Consider the following 16,888-nt stretch of genomic DNA (forward strand, 5'->3'; position numbering starts at 1 on the left):
TCTCTACCCCCCCCCTCTCTCTGCCTCTCTCCCTTCTACAACAACCACAGAGAGAGACACACAGAGACAGAGAGAGACAGAGAGACAGCGAGAGACAGAGACACAGAGACACACAGAGAGAGACAGAGAGAGACAGAGAGAGACACAGAAACAGAGAGACAGACACAGAGAGACAGAGAGACACAGAGAGACACAGAGAGAGAGAGACAGACAGAGAGAGACAGACAGAGAGTGATGCCACGTGTGGCATTCTATGCAGTTGCGAAATGAACAGAGACACGCGGACACAGGAATTTGTGAATCTTACAGACTCAGTCACTCACCCTCACACACTCACTCACTCATTCATACACTCACTCATACACTCACTCACTCATTCATACACTCACTCACTCATTCATACACTCACTCACTCATTCATACACTCATTCATACACTCACTCACTCATTCATACACTCATTCATACACTCACTCACTCATACACTCACTCACTCATTCATACACTCACTCACTCATTCATACACTCACTCACTCATTCATACACTCACTCACTCATACACTCACTCACTCATACACTCACTCACTCACTCATACACTCACTCACTCATACACTCACTCACTCATACACTCACTCATACACTCACTCATACACTCACTCACTCATTCATACACTCACTCACTCATTCACTCACTCACTCATTCACTCACTCATACACTCGCTCATACACTCGCTCACTCATACACTCACTCACTCATACACTCACTCACTCATACACTCACTCACTCATACACTCACTCACTCATACACTCACTCACCCATACACTCACTCACTCATACACTCGCTCACTCATACACTCACTCACTCATACACTCACTCACTCATACACTCACTCACTCATACACTCACTCACTCATACACTCACTCACTCATTCATACACTCACTCACTCATACACTCACTCACTCATACACTCACTCACTCATACACTCACTCACTCACACACTCACTCACTCATTCATACACTCACTCACTCATACACTCACTCATACACTCACTCACTCATACACTCACTCACTCACTCATACACTCACTCATACACTCACTCACTCATACACTCACTCACTCATACACTCACTCACTCATACACTCACTCACTCACTCATACACTCACTCATACACTCACTCATACACTCACTCATACACTCACTCACTCATACACTCACTCACTCATACACTCACTCATACACTCACTCATACACTCACTCACTCATACACTCACACACTCACTCACTCATTCATACACTCACTCATACACTCACTCACTCATACACTCACTCATACACTCACTCACTCATACACTCACTCACTCATACACTCACTCACTCATTCATACACTCACTCACTCATACACTCACTCATACACTCACTCACTCATACACTCACTCACTCATACACACTCACTCATACACTCATTCATACACTCACTCACTCATCTCATACACTCACTCACTATCATACACTCACTCACTCATACACTCACTCATACACTCACTCACTCATACACTCACTCATACACTCACTCACATACACTCACTCACTCATCATCACTCACTCATACACTCACTCACTCATACACTCACTCACTCATACACTCACTCACTCATACACTCACTCATACACTCACTCATACACTCACTCACTCATACACTCACTCACTCATTCATACACTCACTCACTCATTCATACACTCACTCATACACTCACTCACTCATACACTCACTCACTCATACACTCACTCACTCAGACACACACTCACTCATACACTCACTCACTCATTCATACACTCACTCACTCATACACTCACTCACTCATCATACACTCACTCACTCATACACTCACTCATACACTCACTTCATACACTCACTCACTCATCATACACTCACTCACTCATTCATACACTCACTCATACACTCACTCACTCATACACTCACTCATACACTCACTCACTCATACACTCACTCACTCATACACTCACTCACTCATACACTCACTCATACACTCACTCACTCATACACTCACTCACTCATACACTCACTCAGACACACACTCACTCACTCATACACTCACTCAGACACACACTCACTCACTCATACACTCACTCACTCATACACTCACTCACTCATACACTCACTCACTCATACACTCACTCATTCATACACTCACTCACTCATACACTCACTCACTCACTCATTCATACACTCACTCATTCATACACTCACTCACTCATACACTCACTCACTCATACACTCACTCACTCATACACTCACTCAGACACACACTCACTCACTCATACACTCACTCACTCATTCATACACTCACTCACTCATACACTCACTCATACACTCACTCACTCATACACTCACTCACTCATACACTCACTCAGACACACACTCACTCACTCATACACTCACTCACTCACACACTCACTCACTCATTCATACACTCACTCACTCATACACTCACTCACTCATTCATACACTCACTCATACACTCACTCACTCATACACTCACTCACTCACACACTCACTCACTCATTCATACACTCACTCACTCAACACTCACTCACTCACTCATACACTCACTCATACACTCACTCACTCATACACTCACTCACTCATACACTCACTCATACACTCACTCACTCATACACTCACTCACTCACTCATACACTCACTCATACATTCACCACCCACTCACACACCCACTCACTCACCCACCCACCCACTCACCCACTCACTCACCAACTCACCCACCCACTCACCCACCCACTCACTCACCCACTCACCCACCCACACACCCACCCACCCACTCACCCACCCACTCACTCACCCACTCACCCACTCACTCACCCACCCACTCACCCACCCACTCACCCACACACTCACACACTCACCCACTCACCCACTCACCCATTCACTCACCCACCCACTCACCCACCCACTCACCCACCCACACACTCACCCACCCACTCACTCACCCACCCACCTCACCCACCCACTCCCACCCCACACTCACTCACCCACTCACCTACTCACCCACTCACCCACCCACTCACCCACCCACCCACTCACTCACCCACTCACCCACCCACACACTCACCCAGCCACTCACTCACCCACCACTCACTCACCCAGCTCACCCACCCACACACTCACCACCACTCACTCACCCACCCACCACTCACACCACCCACCCACTCACCACCCACCCACTCACCCACTCACCACCACCCACTCACCCACCACCCACCACTCACCCACCCACTCACTCACCCACCCACCACCCACCCACCACACACCCACTCACCCACCACCCACTCACCCACCCACCACACTCACCCACTCACCCACCCACCCACCCTCACCACCCACACCACCCACCCACCCACCCACTCACCCACCACTCACCACCACCCACCTCACCCACTCACCCACCACCCACTCACCCACATCACCCACCCACCCACTCACCACCACCCACTCACCCACCCACCACCACTCACCCACCCACACCACTCCCACCCACTCACCCACTCACCCACCCACACCACCCACTCACCCACCCACTCCACCCACCACCCACCTCACTCACCCACACCACTCACCCACTCACCCACCCACTCACCCACCCACTCACACCACTCACCCACCCACTCACCCACTCACACACCACTCACCACCACTCCACCCACCCACTCACCCACCCACTCACCCACTCACCCACCCACCCACCCACCCACCACCCACCCACCACTCACCCACCCACCCCACTCACCACCACTCACCCACTCACCCCCACCCACTCCACTCACCCACCCACTCACCACCACCCACTCCACCCACCCACTCACTCACCCACCCACACACCCACTCACCCACCCACTCACCCACCCACCCACCCACTCACCCACCCACCCACTCACCCACCCACTCACCCACACACTCACCCACCCACTCACCCACACACTCACCCACCCACACATGTAGTAGTAGCAGCAGCAAATCATTTAATGGGGGCGGGGTGCTCGTTACAAACTTGACGCGTCTGATGATTGTTCAACTCTCACCAATGCCAAAGCTCCGCCGGGTAGCCTCTAGCAAGGCTGTAGGGGCAAGTGCTGAGACACAGACAAAGCTCCCCCAGGTAGCCTCTAGCAGGGCTGTAGGGGCAAGTGCTGAGTACAGAGACAAAGCTCCCCCAGGTAGCCTCTAGCAGGGCTGTAGGGGCTAGTGCTGAGACACAGACAAAGCTCCCCCGGGTAGCCTCCAGCAGGGCTGTAGGGGCAAGTGCTGAGACACAGACACCCCCCCCCCCCGTGTCTCCCCCCCGTCTCCCCCCCCCCCCGTGTCTCTCCCCCCCGTGTCTCCCCCCCGTGTCTCCCCCCCGTCTCCCCCCCCCCGTGTCTCCCCCCCCCCGTCTCCCCCCCCCGTGTCTCCCCCCCGTCTCCCCCCCCCCGTGTCTCCCCCCCCGTGTCTCCCCCCCGTGTCTCCCCCCCGTGTCTCCCCCCCCCCGTCTCCCCCCCCCGTGTCTCCCCCCCGTCTCCCCCCCCCCGTGTCTCCCCCCCGTGTCTCCCCCCCGTGTCTCCCCCCCCGTGTCTCCCCCCCCGTGTCTCCCCCCCCCGTGTCTCCCCTCGTGTCTCCCCCGTGTCCCCCCCCCCGTGTCTCCCCCCCCCCGTGTCTCCCCCCCGTGTCTCCCCCCCCCCGTGTCTCCCCCCCGTGTCTCCCCCCCCCCCCCGTGTCTCCCCCCCCCCCCGTGTCCCCCCCCCCCCCGTGTCTCCCCGTGTCTCTCCCCCCGTGTCTCCCCCCCGTGTCTCCCCCCCCCCCGTGTCTCCCCCCCCGTCTCCCCCGTGTCTCCCCCCCGTGTCTCCCCCCCCCCCCGTGTCTCCCCCCCCCGTGTCTCCCCCCCCCCCCGTGTCTCCCCCCCCCCGTGTCTCCCCGTGTCTCCCCGTGTCTCCCCCCCGTGTCTCCCCCCCGTGTCTCCCCCCCCCCGTGTCTCCCCCCCGTCTCCCCCCCGTGTCTCTCCCGTGTCTCTCCCCGTGTCTCCCCCCCCCCCCGTGCATCCCCCGTGTCTCCCCCCCGCTCCCCCGTGTCTCCTCGTGTCTCCCCCCCCGTGTCCTCCCCCCCCCCGTCTCTCTCTCCCTGTGTCTCTCTCCCCGTGTCCCCCCCCCCCGTGTCTCCCTCCCTGTGTCTCTCTCCTCGTGTCTCCCCCGTGTCTCCCCCCCCGCGTCTCCCCCCCCCCCGTCTCTCTCTCCCCGTGTCCCCCCCCCCCCCCCCGTGTCTCCCCCCGTGTCTGTCTCGCCCGTGTCTCCCCCCGCTCCCCCGTGTCTCCCCGTGTCTCCCGTGTCCCCCCCCCCCCCCCCCGTGTCTCTCCTCGTGTCTCAGGTCTCCATGGTGCTGATCACGTTTCTTGTGAACTCCGTGGTGGACGCGTAGCCTCCCATGTCCGCGGTACGAACCTGTGGAGACACGAGTGGAGACACGGGGGGGGGGGGGGACACGGGGGAGACACGAGGGGAGACGTGAGGGGGGGGGAGACACGTGGAGACACGGGGGGGGGGACACGGGGGGGACACGGGGGAGACACGAGGGGGGGGGGGGAGACACGTGGAGACACGGGGGGGGGGGAGACACGGGGGGGGGGACACGGGGGAGACACGAGGGGAGACACGAGGGGGGAGGGAGACACGGGGAGACACGAGGGGGGGGGGGAGACACGTGGAGACACGGGGAGGGGGGGGGGGACACGGGGGAGACACGGGGGGGGGAGACACGAGGGGGGGGGGAGACACGTGGAGACACGGGGAGGGGGGGGGGACACGGGGAGACACGGGGGGGGGGGGAGACACGGGGAGACACGAGGGAGACACGGGGGAGACACGAGGGGGGGGGGGAGACACGGGGAGACACGAGGGAGACACGGGGAGACACGAGGGAGACACGGGGAGACACGAGGGAGACACGGGGAGACACGAGGGGGGGGGGGGAGACACGGGGAGACACGAGGGAGACACGGGGAAACACGAGGGGGGGGGGGGAGACACGGGGAGACACGAGGGAGACACGGGGAGACACGAGGGGGGGGGGAGACACGGGGAGACACGAGGGAGACACGGGGAGACACGAGGGAGACACGGGGAGACACGAGGGAGACACGGGGGAGACACGAGGGGGGGGGGAGACACGGGGAGACACGAGGGAGACACGGGGAGACACGAGGGAGACACGGGGAGACACGGGGGACACAAGAGGGGAGACACGGGGAGACACGAGGGAGACACGGGGGGAGACACGGGGAGACACGAGGGAGACACGGGGGGAGACACGGGGGACACAAGAGGGGAGACACGGGGGGACACAAGAGGGGAGACACGGGGAGACACGAGGGAGACACGAGGGAGACACGGGGGGAGACACGGGGAGACACGAGGGAGACACGGGGGACACAAGAGGGGAGACATGGGGAGACACGAGGGAGACACGGGGAGACACGGGGGGGGGGGAGACACGGGGAGACACGAGGGAGACACGGGGGGAGACACGGGGAGACACGAGGGAGACACGGGGAGACACGGGGGACACAAGAGGGGAGACATGGGGAGACACGAGGGAGACACGGGGGGGGGGGAGACACAGGGGAGATGGAGGTAGTGGTGATGATGGTGATGGTGATGATGATGGTGGTGTAGTAAACATCGCAAGCACTACCTCTCCCACACTCACCCACCCAACCACCCACCCACTCACTCAAACACCCACCCACCCACTCACCCACCCACTCACCCACCCACTCATCCACCCACCCACTCACTCACCCACCCCACTCACCCACTCACCCACCCACTCACCCACCCAATCACCCAACCACTCACCCATTCACCCACTCACTCACCCACCCACTCACTCACCCACTCACCCACCCACTCACCCACCCACCCACTCACTCACCCACCCACCCACCCACTCACCCACCCACCACTCACCCACCACCCACTCACCCACCCACTCACCCACCACTCACCCACCCACTCACCCACTCACCCACCCACTCACCCACCCACCCACTCACTCACCCACCCACCCACCCACCCACTCACCCACCCACCCACCCACCCACTCACTCACCCACCACCCACCCACCCACTCACCACCCACCCACCCCCACCCACTCACCCACCCCACCCACCCACCCACTCACCCACCCACCCACCCACCCACTCACCCACCCACCCACTCACCCACCCACCCACACTCACCCACCCACCCACCCACTCACCCACCCACCCACTCACCACGCCACCACCACCCACCCCCACTCACCCACCCACCCACCCACCACTCACCCACCCACCCACCCACCACTCACCCACCCACCCACCCACCACTCACTCACCCACCCACCCACCCACCCACTCACCCCACTCACCCACCCACCCACTCACCCACCCACCCACCCACCCACCCACTCACCCACCCACCCACTCACCCACCCACCCACTCACCCACCCACCCACCCACTCACCCACCCACCCACCCACTCACCCCACCACTCACCCACCCACCCACCCACTCACCCACCCACTCACCCACCCACTCACCCACCCACCCACTCACTCACCCACCCACTCACCCACCCACTCACCCACCCACCCCACCCACTCACCCACCCACCCACCCACTCACCCACCACCCACCCACTCACCCACCACCCACTCACCCACCCACCCACCCACCACCCACCCACCTCACCCACCCACCCACCCACCCACCCACCCACCCACTCACCCACTCACCCACTCACCCACTCACCCACCCACTCACCCACCCACCCACTCACCCACCCCACCCACTCACCACCCACCCACCCACTCACCCACCCACCCCACTCACCCCACCCACCCAGCCACTCACCCACCCACCCACCCAACCACTCACCCACCCCACTCACCACCACCCACCCACCACTCACCCACCCACCCACCCACTCACCCACCCACTCACCCACCCACCCACCCACCCACTCACCCACCCACCCACCGACCCACTCACCCACCCACCCACTCACCCCCACCCACCCACCCACCCACCCACCCACCCACCCACCCACCCACTCACCCACCCACCCACTCACCCACCCACTCACTCACCCACCCACCCACCCACTCACCCACCCACCCACTCACTCACCCACCCACTCACCCACCCACTCACCCACCCACCCACCCACCCACCCACTCACCCACCCACCCACCCACCCAACCACCACCCACCCACTCACCCACCCACCCACTCACCCACCCACCCACCCACCCAACCACTCACCCACCCACCCACTCACCCACCCACCCACCCACCCACCCACTCACCCACCCACCCACCCACTCACCCACCCACCCACCCAACCACCCACCCACACCACCCACCCACCTCACTCACCCACCCACCACCCACTCACCCACCCACCCACCCACCCAACCACTCACCCACCCACCCACTCACCCACCCACCCACTCACCCACCCACCCACTCACCCACCCACCCACCCAACCACCCACCCACCCACCCACTCACCCCACCCACCCACTCACCCACCCACCCACTCACCCACCCACCCACTCACCCACCCACTCACCCACCCACCCACTCACCCACCCACCCACTCACCCACCCACCCACTCACCCACCCACTCACCCACCCACCCACCCACCCAACCACCCACCCACCCACTCACCCACCCACCCACTCACCCACCCACCCACTCACCCACCCACCCACCCAACCACCCACCCACCCACTCACCCACTCACCCAACCACCCACCCACTCACCCACCCACCCACCCACCCACTCACCCACCCACCCACCCACTCACCCACCCACCCACCCACTCACCCACCCACCCACCCACCCACTCACCCACCCACCCACCCACCCACTCACCCCCCACCCACCCCCCACTCACCCCCCACCCCCCCCCGACGTTCTAGGGCAGTAGCCTGTGTCAGGATGATCTGAAAGCGAGCGCGGATTGGTGAAGTCGCCGCTGCAAAGTTTATTTACTTCCGTAAACAACAACAAGATGCCACCACCACCATCACCACCATCACCATCATTATTACCATCATCATCACCATCATCATCACCATCATCACCACCACCATCACCACCATCATCACCACCACCATTACCATCATCACCACCACCACCACCATCACCACCATCATCACCACCACCACCTACATCACCATCACCACCATTACCATCATCACCATCATCACCATCATCACCAACATCATCACCATCATCACGGGATGTTAGACCACGTGATTGGGAATTAGATTATAGTTTGTGTCTGTGTCAGTGTGTGTGTGTCAGTGTGTGTGTGTGTGTCAGTGTGTGTGTGTGTGTCAGTGTGTGTGTGTGTGTCTGTGTGTCTGTGTGTGTGTGTCAGTGTGTGTGTCTGTGTGTGTCTGTGTGTGTCAGTGTGTGTGTCTGTGTCTGTGTGTGTGTGTGTCAGTGTGTGTGTGTCTGTGTCAGTGTGAGTGTGTGTGTGTGTGTCTGTGTGTGTGTGTGTCAGTGTGTGTGTGTGTGTCAGTGTGTGTGTGTGTGTCAGTGTGTGTGTGTGTGTCTGTGTGTCTGTGTGTGTGTGTGTGTGTCAGTGAACATCCGTGGAGGGATGCAGGCAAAGCCGATGAGTCGGACGCTTTCTATGACCTCCTGTCACAGGTGCTGGCTAAAGTGGCCACTCGGGACAGAGTCATCTTGTTGGGTGACTTCAATGCCCGAGTTGGTCATGATGCTGGCACCTGGTCTGGAGTGATTGGAAGGCATGGGCCAGATCAGCTCAATAATAATGGTAGGAGGCTGCTAGATTTTTGTGCAGCCCATGGGCTTGTAATTACCAACACGCTCTTCCGGCATCGGCGCATCCACACAACATCATGGATGCATGCCGGGTCCAAGCAAGAACATCTGCTGGACTACATAGTGACGGACCAGCGGATGCGAGCCCATGTCCTTGACACCAGGACCTACCGTGGAGCGGATCTGCCCTCTGACCATCGACTAGTCATCTGTAAGATGCGCCTGCCATTCTTCCACTCCGGTGGTGGGTGTACACCCAGGATCCCATTCCAACCAAAAGTGGCCTGGTCTAAGTTAGCTGATGAAAGTTGCAAGCGAGAATTTCATCATCGCTTGCAGCTGGGGTTGGCATCGTCCCCCACTCCACCTGATGTCGAGGGTAAATGGGCGAGGTTTAAGACTGTGACTCATGCAGCTGCAATGGCTGCTTTGGGTACGCGGTCCAGACCTCCCCGGGAACCCTGGCTGACGGAGGAGGTGTTCAGGTTAATTGAGAAAAAGCGACAGGCCCACTCTCATCGCCTACAGCATCCCACGTCAGAGAATGAGGAGGTTTACCGCAGCCTTCGCTCGGAGGTTCGGAGAGCCGTAAGGCGCTGTAAGGATGGGTGGTGGTCGCGGGTTGCTGAGGAGATGGAGTCTGCCTCAGTGGCCCGCGATCACAAATCACTATTTAACTCCATCAAAAAAGTAACCTGCAGCGCCACACCTATTACCATCATTAGAGGAAAAAACGGTGATCCAATCTCCGACCCCCAGGAACTGGTTTGCAGATTTGCTGAGCATTTCTGTGAGGTCCTGGGGGAGGGAAAATCTCTCAGCCAGGAAAACATCATGGCACAAAGTGGGGATAACCCTGCTGAGGCTGCGGTGCCTCAAATATTGGAAGAGGTCACCCCCTGTGAGTGGCTGGCTGAGGTACCAGCTGTTGAGGAAGTACTGAGGGCGATCCGGAGTCTGAGACCAGGGAAGGCACCGGGCAGAGATGATCTCCCAAGCGAAATGCTGAGGGAGGGTGGCGTTTGTGCACAGACTGCCCTATATGACATCATAACAACAGTCTGGACCACTGGACGGGTTCCGCAGGACTGGAAGGATGCCCTGGTGGTCCCCCTCTTTAAGAAGGGGGACCGTACCGACTGTAACAACTACAGGGGCATCTCACTCCTCAGTGTGCCGGGTAAGGTCCTGGCAAGGATTATTCAACATCGCCTTGCTAGGCACGCTGAGGAGAGGCTTGCGGAGCCCCAATGCGGTTTCAGGAAAGGGCGGTCCTGCACAGATGCCATATTTTCTGTCCGTCTGCTACAGCAGAGGTGTAGGGAATTCCAAAAAGACCTACATCTCTGCTTTATTGACCTGGTCAAGGCCTATGATACCATCAGTCGGACTGGGCTCTGGGTTGTTCTTCGTGCTTTCGGAGTCCCTGACCCTCTGCTCACGATCATTAAGGACCTTCATGATGGTGAGCGGGCCCGGGTAAAACTACGTGGCCGGGAGTCGGAGCCTTTCCCTGTACACCTTGGGGTGCGACAGGGATGTCCTCTGGCTCCCACATTATTTAACATCTATTTCGACTGCGTAGTTCGTGAAGCCTTCAATAGCTGTACCGGGGGAATTACCATTTGGTACAGATATAATGGGAGGCTGATCGACGCCCGGGTGCGATCAAGGGATGGCTCCCTATTGGTCAACCACGTTATGTATGCCGATGATTTGGTAATAGCTGCTCATTCAGAAGAGGAGTTGGAGACGCTGCTGCTGAGACTGGAGCGTGCCACTAAGAGGTGGGGCCTTACCATCAGCCCCACCAAAACTAAGCACCTGCCTGGGTATTTTGTACCATCTGGCACTCCACCCCCACAACTCCCAATCGGTGATGGGGCAGTTGTGGAGAGAGTGGAGAGTTTCCCATACCTGGGCAGTGTGCTTATGACCGGCTCCAGTTTATCAGCAGAGGTCTCACTCCGAATCAGTCGAGCGGCAATATATTTTCATCGGTTGCGTAACGCTGTGTGGAAGCTACCTGGTCTGTCGCTCCGCACGAAGCTTCAGGTCTTCTCGGCCACGGTCATTCCCTCCCTTCTCTACGCTTGCGAAACGTGGACCCCCCTAGTGGAGCATCTTCGCCGGTTGGAAACATTTAGGCTGGCCTGCCTACGATCCATCCTGGGTTTAACCAGGCTGGATTGTGTGAGGAGCTCACAAGTCCTTGAAAGATCTGGGCAAAGTCCTATCAGTGAGCTCCTCCGGCAGGCAAGGCTGCGTTGGCTGGGTCATGTAGCCCGCATGCCCAGCCACCGCATGCCTAAACAGCTTTTGTTCGGCCGGATCGAGGGGGCTAAACGGGCGCGGCACGGGCTGGAGAAGAGATGGAGTGATGTGGTACAGGAGGACGTGGAGCTGAGTGGACTTGCCGATGACTGGTACCAGCGGTGTCAAGATCGGCCTCAGTGGAGGAGGCTCGTGAAGGACGCTACTGGGCAGTTGGAGGCAGTCGCCCTCCAACAACAACGGAGGGCGGAGGAGCGACGCTCACAACAACGAGCGGAGCGCTGGGTGGCTAAAGCACAGCAAGTTGGCACAGTAGGGGGCACAGGTGGTGCATCAGCCACTCGTCTCGGTCATCTCGGTCAGTCGACCCGTGGCACCTGGGTCTGCCCCGTGACCTCCTGCCAGCGGGCGTTCGACACTTCACGTGGCCTCAGGGTGCACATGGCCTGGCACAAGCGTCGTGGTGACGTCACCGCCACTTAGTGGCGAATGGCGGTTGTTGTTGTTGTTGTGTGTCAGTGTGTGTGTCTGTGTGTGTCTGTGTGTGTCAGTGTGTGTGTCTGTGTCAGTGTGTGTGTGTGTCACTGTGTGTGTGTGTGTCTGTGTGTGTGTGTCTGAGTGTGTCTGTGTGTGTGTGTCTGTGTGTCTGTGTGTGTGTCAGTGTGTCTGTCTGTGTCTGTGTGTCTGTGTGTGTGTGTCTGTGTCAGTGTGTGTGTGTCTGTGTGTCTGTGTGTGTGTGTCTGTGTGTGTGTGTGTCTGTGTCAGTGTGTGTGTGTGTCAGTGTGTGTGTGTGTCAGTGTGTGTGTGTGTCAGTGTGTGTGTGTGTGTGTGTCTGTGTGTGTGTCTGTGTGTGTGTGTGAGTCACTGAGTGTGTGTGTGTGTCTGTGTGTCTGTGTGTGTGTCTGTGTGTGTCTGTGTGTGTGTCTGTGTGTCTGTCTGTGTGTGTCTGTGTGTGTATGAGTCACTGAGTGTGTCTAGAGATGGTCAATGACTGATGACGTGAAGTCTCCAGTGGTCGCGTAGCCTCCCATGTCTCGCGTGCGAACCTGTGACACACACAGACAAAGTTCCCCCAGGTAGCCTCCAGCAGGGCTGTAGGGGCAAGTGCCGAGACACACAGACAAAGCTCCCCCAGGTAGCCTCCAGCAGGGCTGCAGGGGCAAGTGCCGAGACACAGACAAAGCTCCCCCAGGTAGCCTCTAGCAGGGCTGCAGGGGCAAGTGCTTTGTTAGGAGTAGCAAGTGCTGAGACACAGACAAAGCTCCCCCAGGTAGCCTCCAGCAGGGCTGCAGGGGCAAGTGCTTTGTTAGGAGTAGCAAGTGCTGAGACACAGACAAAGCTCCCCCAGGTAGCCTCCAGCAGGGCTGTAGGGGCAAGTGCCGAGACACACAGACAAAGTTCCCCCAGGTAGCCTCTAGCAGGGCTGTAGGGGCAAGTGCCGAGACACACAGACAAAGCTCCCCCAGGTAGCCTCTAGCAGGGCTGCAGGGGCAAGTGCCGAGACGCAGACAAAGCTCCCCCAGGTAGCCTCTAGCAGGGCTGCAGGGGCAAGTGCTTTGTTAGGAGTAGCAAGTGCAGAGACACAGACAAAGTTCCCCCAGGTAGCCTCCAGCAGGGCTGTAGGGGCAAGTGCCGAGACACAGACAAAGCTCCCCCAGGTAGCCTCCAGCAGGGCTGTAGGGGCAAGTGCCGAGACACAGACAAAGCTCCCCCAGGTAGCCTCTAGCAGGGCTGTAGGGGCAAGTGCCGAGACACAGACAAAGCTCCCCCAGGTAGCCTCGAGGAGGGCTGTAGGGGCAAGTGCTGTGTTAGTAGTAGTAGTAGCAGCAGCAGCGTCTATGAAGGCTACCGGCACTGTGGCTACACACACCATCACCATCACCACCATCACCACCACCACCATCACCACCACCACCACCACCACCACCATCACCACCACCATCACCACCATCACCACCACCACCACCACCATCACCACCACCATCACCACCACCATCACCACCTAGTGAGTGAGTGATTGGGTGAGTGAGTGGGTGAGTGGGTGGGTGGGTGAGTGGGTGGGTGAATGAGTGAGTGGGTGAGTGAGTGGGTGAGTGGGTGGGTGGGTGAGTGGGTGGGTGAGTGGGTGAGTGGGTGAGTGGGTGAGTGGGTGAGTGAGTGAGTGGGTGAGTGAGTGAGAGAGTGGGTGAGTGAGTGAGTGAGTGGGTGAGTGGGTGAGTGGGTGATTGAGTGAGTGGGTGAGTGGATAAGTGGGTAGGTGAGTGGGTGAGTGAGTGTTTGAGTGAGTAGGTGAGTGGGTGAGTGAGTGGGTGAGTGGGTCAGTGGGTGAGTGGGTGAGTGAGTGGGTGAGTGAGTGGGTGAGTGAGTGTTTGAGTGAGTAGGTGAGTGGGTCAGTGGGTGAGTGAGTGAGTGGGTGAGTGAGTGAGTGGGTGAGTGGGTGAGTGAGTGAGAGAGTGGGTGAGTGAGTGAGTGAGTGGGTGAGTGGGTGAGTGGGTGAGTGGGTGAGTGAGTGAGTGGGTGAGTGGATAAGTGGGTAGGTGAGTGGGTGAGTGAGTGTTTGAGTGAGTAGGTGAGTGGGTGAGTGAGTGGGTGAGTGAGTGGGTGAGTGGGTCAGTGGGTGAGTGGGTGAGTGAGTGGGTGAGTGGGTCAGTGGGTGAGTGGGTGAGTGAGTGGGTGAGTGGGTGAGTGGGTCAGTGGGTGAGTGGGTGAGTGAGTGGGTGAGTGGGTCAGTGGGTGAGTGAGTGAGTGGGTGAGTGGGTGAGTGAGTGGGTGAGTGGGTGAGTGAGTGGGTGAGTGGGTCAGTGGGTGAGTGAGTGAGTGGGTGAGTGGGTGAGTGAGTGGGTCAGTGGGTGAGTGAGTGAGTGGGTGAGTGAGTGAGAGAGTGGGTGAGTGAGTGAGTGGGTGAGTGGGTGAGTAGGTGAGTGGGTGAGTGAGTGGGTGAGTGGGTGAGTGGGTGAGTGAGTGGGTCAGTGGGTGAGTGGGTGAGTAGGTGAGTGGGTCAGTGGGTGAGTGAGTGAGTGGGTGAGTGAGTGAGTAGGTGAGTGGGTCAGTGAGTGGGTGAGTGAGTGGGTCAGTGGGTGAGTGGGTGAGTAGGTGAGTGGGTCAGTGGGTGAGTGAGTGAGTGGGTGAGTGAGTGAGTGGGTGAGTGAGTGAGTGGGTGAGTGAGTGGGTGAGTGGGTCAGTGGGTGGGTGAGTGAGTGGGTCAGTGGGTGAGTGGGTGAGTGAGTGGGTGAGTGAGTGAGTGGGTGAGTGGGTCAGTGGGTGGGTGAGTGAGTGGGTGAGTGGGTGAGTGAGTGGGTGAGTGGGTGAGTGAGTGAGTGAGTGGGTGAGTGGATAAGTGGGTAGGTGAGTGGGTGGGTGAGTGGGTGAGTGGGTGAGTGAGTGGGTGAGTGAGTGGGTGAGTGAGTGGGTGAGTGAGTGGGTGAGTGAGTGGGTGAGTGAGTGAGTGTTTGAGTGAGTGAGTGGGTGAGTGGATAAGTGGGTAGGTGAGTGAGTGAGTGAGTGGGTGGGTGAGTGGGTGAGTGAGTGAGTGGGTGAGTGGGTGAGTTGATTGGTGAGTGACTCACCTTGCCTGTCTTGATGACTTTGCGTACTGCATCATAGATCATGTTCGCGTGGTACTCCATGCTGGGACACACACACACACTACACTGTACACTACACTATACACTACTACACTGTACACTACTACACTACACATTACACTGTACACTACACTGTACACTACTACACTACACATTACACTGTACACTACACTGTACACTACTACACTGTACACTACACTGTACACTACACTATACACTACACTGTACACTACTACACTGTACACTACACTGTACACTACTACACTACACATTACACTACACACTACACTACACACTACACTACACACTGTACACTACACTGTACACTACTACACTGTACACTACACTGTACACTACTACACTGTACACTACTACACTATACACTACTACACTGTACACTACTACACTGTACACTACACTGTACACTACTACACTGTACACTACACTGTACACTACTACACTGTACACTACACTATACACTACTACACTATACACTACTACACTATACACTACTACACTGTACACTACACTACACACTACACTACACTATACACTACACCACACTATACACTACACTATACACTACACTATACACTAGTTCTATAGTACTAGTACTATAGTACTAGTACTATAGTACTACTACTATAGTACTATAGTACTAGTACTATAGTACTACTACTATAGTACTAGTACTATAGTACTACTACTATAGTACTATAGTACTAGTACTATAGTACTACTACTATAGTACTATAGTACTACAACTCACTTGAGGTGGCGCAGCATGTTGGCGGACGACAGCAAGATGGCCGTGGGGTTTGCTACGATACACTATACACTACTACACTACTCCTACTAGTATAGTACTACACTAGTAGGATAGTACTACACTACTACTATAGTACTACAACTCACTTGAGGTGGCGCAGCATGTTGGCGGACGACAGCAAGATGGCCGTGGGGTTTGCGATGTTGCGGCCCAACGCCTGCGCAAACGGGTGGCGAGCACCCTGGGGGGGAGGGGGGAGGGGGGGGAGGGGGGGGAGGGGGGGGAGGGGGAGGGGGGAGGGGGGAGGGGGGGAGGAGGGGAGGGAGGGGGGGGAGGGGG

General features: G+C 57.9%; 1 long non-coding RNA gene across 1 annotated transcript; it reads right to left on the minus strand.

Annotated features, from left to right (window-relative positions):
• Positions 1-5,419: 5,419 nt before the first annotated feature.
• LOC144955057 (uncharacterized) lies at positions 5,420-16,610 on the minus strand. Its single transcript, XR_013641483.1, has 3 exons — positions 16,550-16,610; positions 15,763-15,823; positions 5,420-5,517 (listed from the first exon to the last, which is right to left on the minus strand). It is a non-coding gene; the product is annotated as an uncharacterized LOC144955057 (long non-coding RNA).
• Positions 16,611-16,888: the final 278 nt, after the last annotated feature.

This window comes from Lampetra fluviatilis, unplaced genomic scaffold, assembly GCF_964198595.1.
Source record: "Lampetra fluviatilis unplaced genomic scaffold, kcLamFluv1.1 SCAFFOLD_1092, whole genome shotgun sequence".
Lineage (NCBI taxonomy): Eukaryota > Metazoa > Chordata > Hyperoartia > Petromyzontiformes > Petromyzontidae > Lampetra > Lampetra fluviatilis.